The sequence below is a fragment of the Pavona decussata genome, unplaced genomic scaffold (genome assembly GCF_977016875.1).
Source record: "Pavona decussata unplaced genomic scaffold, jaPavDecu1.1 SCAFFOLD_21, whole genome shotgun sequence".
NCBI classification, from domain to species: domain Eukaryota; kingdom Metazoa; phylum Cnidaria; class Anthozoa; order Scleractinia; family Agariciidae; genus Pavona; species Pavona decussata.
Window position 1 is genome coordinate 5,602,477 of NW_028145444.1, and position 12,937 is coordinate 5,615,413.

At 37.0% G+C, this 12,937-nt stretch overlaps 1 long non-coding RNA gene across 1 annotated transcript; it reads left to right on the forward strand.

The window, feature by feature from the left end:
- The first annotated feature begins 1,182 nt into the window (after positions 1–1,182).
- Positions 1,183–11,141, forward strand: LOC146486421 (uncharacterized). Its single transcript, XR_014859438.1, has 3 exons — positions 1,183–1,510; positions 2,098–2,344; positions 10,240–11,141. It is a non-coding gene; the product is annotated as an uncharacterized LOC146486421 (long non-coding RNA).
- Positions 11,142–12,937: the final 1,796 nt, after the last annotated feature.

The window sequence follows — 12,937 nt, forward strand, 5'->3', positions numbered from 1 at the left end:
TAGTATGACGTAATTGAAAAATAAGGTGATTTTATTTGGACCAGTTAAATGAATGCTGAATAACGTCAAAGACGGTGACTGACCAATCAAGTGTAAGAAGATGTCGTCAAATCTGACGACAGATCACGCCAAACGTGCGTACGTTACTTTTTTCTGATTGTTCGGTTCAATTCATATAAGGAGCGCGCGTAATTAAAAAAAATCATGATGAAGATGATCTGGGAAGAAGACGATGGCGATGACGAAGTTTTGGCAGAAGCTTTGGATCGAGCGGAGCTACAGTTGGGTGGAGGAACGAGTGATGCCATTAATTTTGAGCTTATTCCCTACACAGATCGTCGAGCACGACGTTTTGATGTACATCGTCGCGTCTTTACAACCCGTTTGTCTCAATCATCCCATGCTGTTGGTTCCAATAGAGGAAATATTGCCCACAGATTAGAAAATGGGTCGCGACGTGCCGTATTGCAACAAGTGTTGAACGGAGAAGAAGATGACGGTGATTTTTTGTTTGTGAACATGTCGTCAAGTCGTTTGCACCACACATATCAATCACATCGCGTTTCAGTGGGTGAATGGCGTAGAAACGAAGGGCCGGTTAAAGGATTATTTGCTATGATGTCGCGCATTCTGAATTCAAATCAACAATTTGAAATGGATGACACGTTTCATTTGGAAGTGACACACGTGAGAAATCGAGGACGAGGAAGTGGGGAAAAAAGGACTGAAACTGGGAACAAGACATATTTAAAAAATGTTGCAAAGTAAGACAAGTGTAGTAGTCATCAACAACGACGACAAACTTTGATGTGCCAGAGCGTTGGTGACACTGAAAGCGTATCGAGACAAGGATTATCGTTACAGAGATATTAAACAGGGTCGTCCCGTTTAAGGCAAATTAGCACGTGAATTGCATCATTTGGCTCGCTACCGGAAGGACCCTGTGGATTGGACGAGATTGATCTCTTTTCCAACAGTACTTGTCTGAGTATCAAATAGCAGTGGTGTCGGTGGATTACGGATATCCAATCATTTACAACGGTCCAGAGCAAGCGGAGGACAAACAGTTGATCCTGATCAAGAATGGGGAACATTTTCACGCTTGCAATTCCATCAAAGGGTTTTTTGGTAGTGGTTATTATTGTTTGAAGTGTGAGCAAAAATACGATCGAAAGGATTTTCTACATCACCACTGTCCTGGATTGACATGTTATGTCTGTCATCAGAACGATGGTGAAGATCAGAAGAAAGTTGAAGGAGCTCATAATATTTTGACAAGCAGGCAACCATTATATTAAATCCAAACCCAGTGGAGTACAATGTCTGCTATTAACTTAATGGGAACTTTTAATAAATATTATTTGATTCTTGGTAAAGTGTGTTTTTGATCCATGGCTATTTTGCAGGAGTGAAGTGGAAAAATTAATAACAAGATTCAATGAAGAAAAAAAGGTCTTAAAGGCTGATGGGCTAATTGTTGATTGCAAACATTACACTGTAAAATTTAAAGGTTGTATAATTTGCAATAATGATTAGATTTTATGATCCACATAATACATTAAAAAAAAATACACAATAATTTTAAAATACATTTTAAATTGGCAAAGTTTTACCCACTCCATATCGTTCGTCCAATGGACTACACCTGTGAGTAGGCCTACAACAGACGCCTGGCTACAGTCTTGAAAAGTCCCTGAATTTCATCAAAAGGCCCAAATGAAAGTTCCCTAAAACCCATTTATCCTTGAAAAGTCCTGGGATTCTTTTATAAGTACTTAAAAAGTCCTTAATTTGTCCTAAAGTAGACTGAGCATATCTGAGTTAAACCAAAGTTAACATTGCGTAACATATACTTACATATTCTTATTTTTCTAATGTTTGATGGGTGACAAAAAGCAAGAAGCCATGCAATGTTTAATTCCATTTCTTTACGAACCCAGCACAGGGATTGTTCATGGTGCCCATGGAATGTGTAAATCTTAGGTTTCTGAAACTTACACTGTAGCTTTAGTTCCTTTGTTATATGTTGTTTTTTAGACTATAAAAATAACTACTATTTTCATCGCATAACTGATGTAAATGCATTATTTTCTGCAGTGACATTGGATTTGTAGGCCCTTAACATGCTGCTTGTCAAGCTTCATGACAACACATTTTCACTTGGTGGACGTGGGACTCAAGTTGAATTTTGTTTCCTTTGCCATGCACTACGGGTATTTTGTAGCTTTCACCTCTTTTATGGGCTGAAAGTAACAGAGGAGCTTGGCTTTTTGAGGCTGCAACTCTGGGAGATAGAACATTCTTCTCCAGCTGCTTTCAAGGGAACAAAACATCAACCAGTAGTGTGAGTATTTAAAACCAATTTCTTATTCACGTTAACACATTTTCTGTTGTAGCTATGAAAAAACATTGGGTATAAACACAACCTAATGGTCTTTTTTAGGCTGTTGCTCTGTGAGAATTTTGTTCTCCGCGTGTTTCAGAGGCAAGTACTGTAACAAGCATTTATAAGACATATTTTGAACCTCAAGCCTCCAGTACTAATCAATTAACCTTCTAGGTTGGCCTTGCTGAAGCAACAGAGAAGCTTAGCCTCTTTAGGCTGTGAGAATTTTGTTCTCTGGGTGTTTCAGAGGCAAGTAACTTAGAATAACAAGCATTTATAACACATGGTTATTTGTCGTTTCACAAACTAAAAATTCATCTATACGACAGCCATTTTCATTCCATGTGCCTTTTTTAATAGCCCATAATAGTCTACATCCGGTCTGGGTCCCACGCGGTCACGAACGCCTGGGACTTCACAACAATAACTAGGAAATGTCACAACTCAGATCAGTTCGTCTCTCCAAGACATATTTTGAACCTCAAGCCTGCAGTACTAATTAATTAACCCACTAATTTGGCCTTGCTGAAGCAACAGAGAAGCTTAGCCTCTTTAGGCTGTTGCTCTGTGAGAATTTTGTTCTCCGGGTGTTTCAGAGGCAAGTACTGTAACTTAGAATAACAAGCATTTAAACATATATTTTGAACCCCACTCAGAAGCCTCCATCACTAATTAATTAACCCACTAGTTTGGCCTTGCTGAAGTAACAGAGAAGTTTAGCCTCTTTAGGCTGTTGCTCTGTAAGAATCTTGTTGTTCAGGTTTCTCAGAGGGAAATAAAAACCATAACTATTACAATTTTTAACCTTTGAAATCTGTCAACGAAATGTTATTTGCTCTGAACAGGTGATGGCTTTTATGTACTGTATTCTTTTATGTTTACAGATCTTTACCTTATCACCACTAAAAATTTATTAGTACAATACTGAAGCTCCCAGAGAGGCTAAGCCTTTCACAATCTAGGCTGTAACGCATATTTCTGCAAAATGTATTACCAGGTTTTGACTTGAGGCAGGACACCACCTTAGCCTTGTATTGTAGGTTGGAACCATGGGAAAAAATTATCTAGTCATATAACTAGAAATAAAAGGAAGACTTAAACATCGAAGGCCATAAATATAACTATGATTCATGTTGTTAGCTGTGGGTAAGTGATAACTTTTATTTCCTGTTTTCTTGTTTGTAGAGCTTAGCCTGAGTAAATCACATGGTTTTTGCATATATTTCATACTTTAGAAGTGCTGAAGCTGAAAATTGCACCATTGGGATGAAAATTAATTCCTCCAAAAATTTACAATACTGGTTAAAAGTGTTGCCAACCACCCCGCCCCCTCCCTCCCCCATGGCTTGTGGCCTTCAGGCTGAGGATTCTCAGGCCATGTTGATTTGAAAAATGATATTGAAGCAACTGTACCTTTGGGAAAGAAAATAATATCTTTGAACCAACATGCGATTTGTAATTATTGTAACTCATGCCTTGCCAATAAAGCCAATTATTGGCCATAAGCATCTATTTGGTAAATGTTTGACACGTGGACTTGTTATATGTCAATGTCAGTAACCGTTTCACTCTTAGAAGATATTAGCAATGGAGGCCTAATTTCTTAACTCTGGAGGAAATCTAGTGATCATAGAAACTAAAATGGTCCAAAGATATTTACAAAAATTATATTTTCTTGACTTTTTTTCCTGGCCACCAGAGGAAGTAAAAGTGTTAATATATATTATGTTATGTCAATTATGCTATGCAGTATCATGGCGGCCATAACAGAAGTGCATGAAGGAGGTAAGGGAAAAAGAAGCTTTGTTCGTGCCCCACCAACACCGGGGCGCACAAATACGAGCCCGAGCAAGAAACAGGCGAAAACGACAAGGGATAGGATGCAAAATCTCCAACCCGAGATTCTTGAAGCTCTTAGAAGTGTCTTGGATGAGAAGCTTGACGACTTTATCACTAGACTAAGCGCCATGATGGACGAGAAAATATCGGACCTACAGGAGAAATTTGAGGGGGTACGGGAACAGCTGTTGCAGATGAAAGAAGACTTCAATGAGACCGTGAACCATGTAGAACATGATCTACGAAAAGACATCGATTCAACATGGGAGTATGCTGTCCGCAATGAACAGTATTCTCGTAAGAATAACATCAGACTGCTTGGCCTTGAAGAAGAACCAGACGAAAACCTAGAGGCTAAATTCATTGCGTGTATGCAGGACAACCTTGGAGAGGAGGTTAAGCCAGAGGAAATTGAAATCATACATAGAGTTGGAGTAAGAAGAGTAACTGATCGCAACGACCAAAGGTCAACGCAAATCCCAAAACCCCGAGTTGTCATCGCCAAACTAGTATCAAATAAAAGAAAGATGCGTCTTCTTGTGAAGCGGCGGCAGCTCAAGGGGAAAAAGCCGGTGTTACTGGAAGATATGGCTCATGACCTTGCTCAACGTTTGAAGAGGCTAAAGGAGAAGCGTTCAGTTGAAACTGCATGGTTTACAAATGGAAAAATTAAATGTAAATTGAAGGATGATGCACGAGTGATGGAACTGAAAGGTTGGATTGAATTACATAATATTGAATAAAGAGCGTAAAGTAGATCAGATGTTATTGTAAATTATGAACTATAATACAATTCATTTGTTTTAATTGTAATAGACAAATAAGTGGAGAACAAAATTCTTGTGAAAAATGTGGAGTAAACCTCCACGTTAATTGTTCGAATGTTTTAATTGATCAAGATGTAACCCGTGCTGGTTCTCAACAATCAATACCGTTTACACATATAGAGGATATTGAGTTCACTGATCTATTTACACTCGATACTAGACAACAAATATTTGAGAAAGATAATGATAGTTTAAAGAATTTAGTGTTCAATCCTTTTAATCAAAACTCAGGTATGTCAGACTTAGAATATCATCAGTATCAAGGTATGATTGACAATATTGCGAAATGCGACTATTATCTTGAGGAGAGGTTTAAAAGCGAAATTTCGGATAGTCTATCGGATAATTCCTACTTTTCTTTATATCATCAAAATGTACGAAGTTTGATGGGCAAAGTAGATGACTTGCAACAGGAATAAGCACATAAATTTTCAGTGATTGGTATCAGTGAAACGTGGATTAATAATGACAACGAATCACTTATCCATTTACCAGGTTACTCATTTGTTAACATTAACAGGAAAACAAAGTCTTTTGGGGGAGTAGGGATGTTTATACCTTCAGCTTTGACTTACCGTGTTCGAAATGACTTGAACTTACAAAAAGATGATATCATAGAGAGTATTTTTATAGAGACATACCTTAAGGAAAATGATAAAATTATAACTGATAGGAACGACCACCCACGAATAATTTTAATGACTTTGAAACAGAATTGAAAACAATCCTTCACACAATGGATAAAGAAAACAAGACCTGTATATTAATGGGTGATTTTAATATTGATCTCTTAAAATATGGGAGCAATGAACATGCAAACAGATTTCTTAATCAAATGTATAGCTCGCAGTTTTAGCGGAGCTCCGCACGCCGGAGGCGTGCGTACGGAGCGCCATAGCTAAGAGAATTTGGTAACCCGTGAATGCAAAAAATTTTGGTTTGGTTATGACGTCACTTTTGTCCATCCGTACGTACGACCGTACGTACGCCCGTACGCAGCCACAGGAAAACTTAGATGTGTGAAGCCGTGCTGCTACCCGCGTTTGTTTGGCGGGAAGTTGCATCGCCAACTGCTTTAATTAAGAAAACAAAAAGATCTTTTGAAGAGAACAAAATACAAAGTCAATTTATGTGACCGACAGCGGGAGAAACAGCAAGACGTCTAGCGGCGGGAGAAACAAATCGACTGGCAGAATCTTGAAGTGAAACCAGTTTACTCCGATCCTGCGTGACGAAACTTGGATTTTTGCTCTTTACGTGAAACGTTTCGCTCACTTGACGTTGTAAAACAAACGAAAAAAGTTAGCTATGGAATAAATAGGACTTGTTATTGTCCGGAGAGGCGAGTATATTCATGTAATTTTGTTGACAAAACTTTGCTGGTTTGCTCTCTTGCAAGATCTTGATTTCTTGCCCCTGATTTCTTGCAGTGTTAACACACCGTTTAATTTAAGCTGAAGCTGCTAAATACCGCTAACTTCAGAGGAGTCTTTTGAGATCTTTTTTTTCGGTCCATGTTGATTATTTCCCTGGCAGTTTTATTTTCTAATGGGGTGATTTTCCGCCTTTCCTTGCTTTAGAATTTGGGGTGATTTTCCGCCATTCCCAATTTCGCCGTTCCACCCTTCCAGCTTTTAGCGTCACCGGCAGCCCAACGTTCTTACTCCGATCTGGCGCGCGGAAACGTTGGATTTTTCCTCTTGAAGTGGAGCGTTTCGGTCACTTAACGTTGTAAAACAAACGAAAAAATCAGCAATGGAATAGAAGCACTGGTTATTCTCAGAAGAGGCGAGTATATTCGTGTGATTTTGTTGACAAAACTTTGCTGGTTTGCTGTTTTGCAAGATATTGATTTCTTGCAGTGTTGACACGCAGTTTATAAGCTTATAAACTATAAAATAAGTTACTGCTAACTCCAGCGTAGTCTTTTGAGGTAATTTTATTGGTCCATGTTCATTATTTCCCTTGGAGTTATATTCTTATCTCGTCCAATTTTGCCTTCCATCAGTGGGAAAAAGAGCAAGGCGACTAGCGGCGGAAACGCCACATCATGAAGAGCGGCCGAAGAGAAATCATTTTATACTCTGTTCCGACACGACGAAACGTTGGATTTTTCCTCTTGAAGTGAAACTTTTCGCTCACTTAACGTTTTACATGTAGAACGAACGAAAAAATCAGCAATGGAACAAAAGGACTGTTTATTCGTCAAAGAGGCGAGTATATTTATATCTATTTATGTGACAGTATATTTTTGTTGACAAAACTTTGCCGTTTTGCAAGATATTGTTTTTCTTGCAGTGTTGACCATGCAACTCGTTTAACTTTTAGCTACTGCTAACTTTACAGCAGTCTTTTGAACTCGTTTTTTCGGTCCATGTTTGTTATTTTCCTTGGAGTCTTATTTTCTGATCTCATCCCATTTTGCTTCATTTAAGAAATTTTATTCTCAGGAAAAATAGTCAGTCAAACACGTCTCGCTACACAGTGTCGTTGACATAAACTTACAGTTTATATAAACTGACAAGTTTTTCTCGCATAAGCTTATATATTTCTAATTTTAGCATTTATTTGTGACAATCTTTACAGAGAACAAACACAAATACTTAAAATAATAGGGTATAACGGCAAAGGTTTAGACGTGGGAGTATTTTTGACTGAGCTGAAATTAAGTCTTTTAATTTAAACAATGTTAAAAGCGAGTGTAAAACTAGTGTGATTTCATTTTCATCAAAAACATGTTCCTTTGCTTCTTGTAGGTGACTGGTAATTAGCCCATTCTTTTCATTTTTCAACTTTTTCTCAGTGTGTGGAAGGGAGTGTTTTTTCAAGTAACTCAACTGAAGTGTCAAGTTCGAAAAACACAAAGAGATTTTAAAACTCCAGATAGAAGTAAGGTCTAGTAACTCTTGCCAATAATATATTGGGTCTCGGTTTCGTCGCCTCTCGACGGTTGCTTGATTTCGCAAATCTAATTGGAGAAATGGAGATGTTTTAAATTGTCTAGGTATATTTTAACTAGCTCCTCAGAAACCACAAAGGTACACTGTTGAAGAAAAGTCTGTAATTTTTTTCACTGTGTTCAGCTTTCCTTCATTGAAGGATTTTTTTTGCGCTCTAGGCATTAAGTCATCAACTGGTTGTGCTGTTCCATCTAAAGAAGTAGCCGGAGATTCAAAAACACTTTAATTTGTACGCGTACCTTAAGGGCATGGAATTCTGCCCATTGTGGAGCCAGCCAACCATTTTTACTTGAGGCGCATTGCTGCTCTTTCTTAACCTTGCAGTCGTCTTTGTCAAATTCCAGTTATAACTCTCCAACATCATAGTGATAGTCACAAATTTTAGCAAAATAATTATAGCCCGGGACATGTTTTTCTAGACTTTTGGATGCTTTCATGTAATCATGATTAGCCGGGTCCTGTTAACAAAAGAAGACAAAAATAATGGCTGCTCCTCCCCCTCTGTTACAAATTCCCTTTTAAATGTAATCTGACCGAACAGGTGCATCGTCAGTGCGCACACTTTGTCATGAGCAACCGGCATTGTTGTTGTGACTCCACCATATAAATTTCTTGTTTCTAACTCATAATTTGTAAAACCTAGCATTTTGCTTGAACAAATTATGATTCAAAGCATTGCTGATCTTTTTTTCAATATGTGCTTGACGGAGTGTGGTTTTTATCCTCTTCAGCTGACACTAGATTGCATTAATTTCTTGTCTTAATCCCATATATGGGATTAGCATGGACACCAGGTGATCGGCATGATATATTTGTAATGTAGTGATCATGGGTACATCTGCCATATAAATTCCACATATGACATAACTATAGTTATCATTCATATTATATCCGTATAACTGTTATATACATTGTATCTCAAAATGAAAGATAATGTGGTTATTACATGGGGAATCAGTCAACCATGTTATTCCCACATTATTGATGTCTTTAATTTTGTGTCCATATAAACACCATACTTGGAGTATGTTGAAAGTACATGCTTGTTATAAAACCCATATTTTGATTTAATATACCCAGTTACTTTCCATATATGGACCATATATATAGCTCTCATTTTCCCCATATTATTACCATATCATAATGGTTTGGTAAGGGCCTCTGGACATGCATTGCTCTCCATTCTTTATCTTTGTGATTTTCATAGTCAGCTAGTCACAGTTATCTTCTAAATTCCTTTGTCTGTTTTTTCATGGAATCTTAGAACATATAAATTCCCATTTTATAGAATTGCCCTAGATAATGGCATCTCCAACTGTAGAATTAGTCCTTTCAGCTTCCCCCTGGCCACTGTCTTTGTGTGCTCGATGAATCCTGATGCAGTAATTAGAGTTCCAAATTCTGGACAATTTGGTATCTCTGAACCTGACTTGACAACAGCATTATCTCAAAAAATTAGTAATGACTGCATCATAAATACTGTCCATGCATGCAGTATTTATGATAAAGACCACATTAAAAAATGTTCGTTATTGGATTTCATCTCCAAAAGAATTTAATTTTAAAAAGAATCTATTGATATCTTGTTACAATCAAATTTGTATGATGTGAGGTTATATGGGGCTAGATCGATGTAAGTATTTGCATGAAAGAATATTAGAATGATTCCTTGGTTAAGCAAACAGCTATTTCTTGATATTATGTGGTTTACAACATAACACCACTGCATTCTCTAGAGTCATGCAGTGAATATCAGCCTTATCCTTTTAATTTTTAGTAAAGGATTTTTGAAAGTGAAATTTATTAGTTAAATATAAGTTCGCAAATGTAATAAAATTTTAATACTCCAGAGATGCTTGTATCAGCCATTTTAGAGGAGGTTTTAAACTTAAAAAGGGTGATAGAGGGAGTGGGCAAGGTATTTTACAATGGCTTACAGGATATCTCATGAGGGGGCGCCAGAAAAAAAATATTTAGAACATCATCAGGTTGGGGAGGGGGAGGGGGGCCTTTCAAAACATGAAAGGGAAAAAATAAAAATCATCATAGGCCCTCATCTGCATAAATTATGTACCCTCCCTCTGGATTGTTTTAGAATCTGCCACTGCCTTGGCACAAAAGCCACACACAGCGGGTGTACCTTTTTTGGTAGAGTTTATAATTAAGACCTGTTGTTTAAATTGTAACAAAAAAGAAATTGATGTAAGCTTTTTATTTACCATCACAGATCCATACCTGTAGATGTGATGAAAACACTGTACGCCTCAAGAATCACTTTGTTAATGGACGTTCTTGTTGAAGCAGTTCATAAACTTGTAAATTATGCATTCTTGTGTGAACATTTCTGTGCACTTTCCCAATTGATAGATCCAGTTGTGTATTAAATTTCTTACCTTTTCAAAAATGTTTATGATGGCAGAAGCCAAATAGAATGGGCATCTCATTATTACTCAAAAGAAAATTCACTGAGTAAAGATTTGATTAGTTGACCAGGTAGGGCTATTGCTCTAGCATGGTCAGAGTACAACAGAGATTGGCTACAGGATGCCTGGGCCTAGCTGTGTTTATAAGCAACAGAGCGCTGTACTCAATCATTCTTATAGCTATTCAATTGAGAGGAGACAAGGTGGCTGATATTCAGGCCATGTTTAATGCAACCAAACCCTGGCTTCTGTTGATAACTGTGATTAAAGATAAAACATCAAACTTCCTATCAGCCATCTCTTTTAATTAAAAGAAAACTTTAAAACTTGGTAGTGAGTAATGAATTATGAAATATGTACAGGTTATAATTTTTACAGTGCAATCTCAGTTATTTGAAACTCCCAATTCTTTGAACAAATATAGTTGTTTTAAATTCTCTTGGATTGCTTCAGTCAGATTTTTACCTCCTATTTTTGGAGCAAAATTATGTTTCCCTTTGAGGTTAAAAACAATTATTGGTATTCCACTGTAGTGATTTACATATCATTATAACAAATGTTATACCCCAAGTCAATTGTTTTCTTTTACTTACTTTTGATCACCCTATAATAACTGTTTATTTTTCATGGGTTTTGTAATGTCAGTAACCAGTGCTACAGTTTTCTACACCTTATAACATAGTCTGGTTTACCTTTTTCAGAAACAATTAAGGAAAAACACTAATATTATTTTCCTTTTCGATTCCATTCTGTATACTGGGTTATGCAAACTCTTCTTTATTTGTATAAGAACAGTTTAAACCACTGATTGTTTTGAAGAATGAAGTAATAAAATGCTTTTAATTTGCAATATTTCAAGCAAAGTATTAGTTGTTCATCATTTTGTGAATTCAGAAGACAACTGTTGTATGCACACTCAACACTCTACCTACATTCTCTTCTACCTACCATTTTTTTTTCTCGGAAAAACCAGAGGATGAAAAGTAAAGTAAGGAATATTTTTACAGAATGCTTATTAAATGATACATGGTAGGTATCTTGCTGTGTAAAAATGAATGGGACTTCTCAGATGAGGTGCTATCCAGAACCTGGATTGAGTGATGAAGCTGCAGCAGAGTAGTGTTTAATGACTTCTTCAATTGGGATTTTGCTTTTAAGGACAGCAAGGTCTGTACCTAAATTGAGAAACCAGAAAATAAAATCTGCGGTGTAAATTTTGTGGTGATGGAAACCGTTAAATTTTCTTTTCAGTATTACCTCAGTAAGGAAATGTGGTCCTTGCAAGTTAAAGAAAAACTCTTTGATCTTGGCAGGATTCAAACCCACTACCCCAGGATTTTGATCACTGATGGACCAAATGTACTCACTAGGGCAATGCAAAATTTATTAAGTGGTTTCCTTCACACACAGAAATTTTACACTCCAGAGATAATTCTCTGATTCCCCAGTTGGATCAGCACTGTACAGCACAAAATTTCATTATCCCTTAATTGTTGTGTTTTTTTTTTTTTACTTTACTCCAAGTGAATTCTCATGTAGCAACGTGTAAAAAAACTGCTGGGGATAACTGACCCCTTAACTGCATGATGGATTTTTTTGGTAAAGATTTTGACAGGGGCAGTTAAGGATTTAATTACCCAAGTGTTATTGTGCAGTTCCAGAAAAAATCCATACCCACCCCACAGAAGGTCATCGGAAATTCCTAGGGGGAAGGGGGGTCTTAAAAGTCAAAATTTTAGAAGCAAAGTATGAAGCTAAACTGGAATTTCCTAGGGGGAGCAGGGGTGCGAAAGAAAAGACCTTCTGTGGGGGGAGTATGGATATTTTCTGGAACTGCACATTTGATTTTATGTCAAACAATTTACTAACTTTAAAAACCAGCTACAGATGGCTAGGGACTGCAAAAACATTTTTTTTCTGTTGAATAAATTAAAGACTTACGACATTTATTGCATTCAACAATTACATCAAAAGAACGCACTCCTTACACAGATTGGAGTCAACCTTGATTGCCATGAATGAAAGGATCTTGGGACATGTATATGGCACCCCCTGCAGATTTTGCAGGGGCAGATGATATCATCACCAACTTGGCAAAGGAGAGAGAACCTAAGGATTGAGGTCAACAAATGCACTCTCTAATCCAGTTTTGATCATTACTAGTTTTCATATACAGCTATTTCAATTAACGTTGTCGGATCGAAATAAAAAAGCTAAAAGACAAGACCCCAATGTTTTGTGGGATTATTTTTTATGAATAATTTCATTAAAATCATCCCTGCACGTGCAGGTCATTGTACTGCTTATTACAACCTATTGTTTTCTCCAGGCATGACTGATTTTGATGAATTATTTATTCATAAAAATCCCACGTAAACTTTCGGTCTTGTCTTTTAGCTTTATGCTTTGAACCGACAATGTTAGTTGAAATGACTGTATATAAAGTAGCAAAAGGCACAAGTGATTGTCATGTTGACTTTGCAATATCAAGAATAAGAGCCA